Genomic DNA, 1496 nt, shown 5'->3' with positions numbered 1-1496 from the left:
AGAGAGAGAGAGAGAGAGATTGAGAGAGGGAGAGAAAGGGAGAAGTTGTCTCAGTGAGCTCTATCTCCTTGGTGCCCTGAGTGTGGAAAGCGCTTGATGGCACTACTGTCACCTTCCTGAGGTGGGAGAGGACGGAGAACAAGGGGCAGAAGAGTCAGAGTGTGACCCAGGGAAGAGGAGAAAGCAGGAGGCGAAAGGATTGAGGGAAAACTGGGGGTACCCAGCTGTACCCCGCTCATCTTCCCCTGGAACAAGTCAGAGGAGGTTCTGCCATCCTGGTGACGCTGGCCCCCAGTGTCTGCGTGCCTGGCTCAGCCTTAACGGGAAGACTCAGCTGTAAGCGGGGCCTGTGTGAAGGCCTGGGGTGGGGGGTGCCCACCTGGGCAGGAGTCCCTGAAGCTGGGGTTGGGGAGAGGCTCAGGGAAGGACTCTGGGAGGCAGGGCCCCCTCAGGAGGGTGAGGCAGGCGGCAGGACAGACACAGGGCTGACAGGCTTCACAGCAGTCATTGGGGAGCAGGCCTGCCCTTCCTGCCTGTGCTAGGCCGAATAACGGTCCCCAAACACGTCCACATCCTAAGCCCTAGAACTTGCGAATGTCGCCTTATATGGCAAAAGGGACTGCAGATGTGACGAAATTAAGGATCGGAGACCGGGAGGTGACCCGGGTGCCCATGATCCCAAAGTCCTCTGCCGGGCTCTCCAGCCTGTGGCACTCACATCGCTGTTGTCTGACGAAAGTACAGTGACTGCCTGAGACATGCCAGGGGGCCTGGAATACAGCAGTGAGCAACGCAGCACGAAGTCCCCTGCCCGTCGCGGTCACAGGCGGGTGAAGGGAGGTGGACCGGAAATAGGTGGACACGTGTGTCAGGTGGTGGTGAGTACTGTGGAAAAAATAAGCAAGGTGAGGGCATTGGAGGTGCTGGGTAGAGTGGGGTATGGTGCTCGGGGGGAACCCTGATAAGATCCAGTCTGAGCCGCAGAGATCTCTGAAGGAAAAGTGTCGCTCCAGGGAGTGGGAATAGCAGGCAAAGGCTTGGGGCAGGGGCACGCTGGGTGCTTCCGGGGACGGCAGGTGTGGCTGCTGTGGAGTGCGCGGTCAAGGAGAGGTGTGTGTGGACGGGGAGGGCGGGTGGCGTGGGGCCTCGTGGGCTCCGGGCCGCTGCAGGGTGTGAGCAGAGGGGCCAGCTGGTCTGAGCATTGAAAGGTCTCTCTCAGAGACTCGAGACACTTGCTCTCCCTGTCTGCAGCTGGGCACACTGGAGGGAGCAAAGAAACCAGTCCTTCTGGCTTAATCCTCTGTCTTACCCCACTTGTCCCGGTTGGTGGAACCACCTGGTCTACACCTGGTCCTGTCCTCTCTTCACATGCACAGCAGCACACGACGCCTCATCAGCCATTCACACTTTAGTGAAATCAAGGATATGCATCCCATTGCCGTCTCCGAGGTTATGAGTTGATTTGCATCCCCTAAAAAGATCTGTTGCCGTCCTAA

Source organism: Pteropus alecto, unplaced genomic scaffold (genome assembly GCF_000325575.1).
Source record: "Pteropus alecto unplaced genomic scaffold, ASM32557v1 scaffold101, whole genome shotgun sequence".
In the NCBI taxonomy this organism is placed as follows: Eukaryota; Metazoa; Chordata; class Mammalia; order Chiroptera; family Pteropodidae; genus Pteropus; species Pteropus alecto.
The sequence above is the reverse complement of the archived record's forward strand: the minus strand, read 5'-3'. Positions refer to the sequence as shown.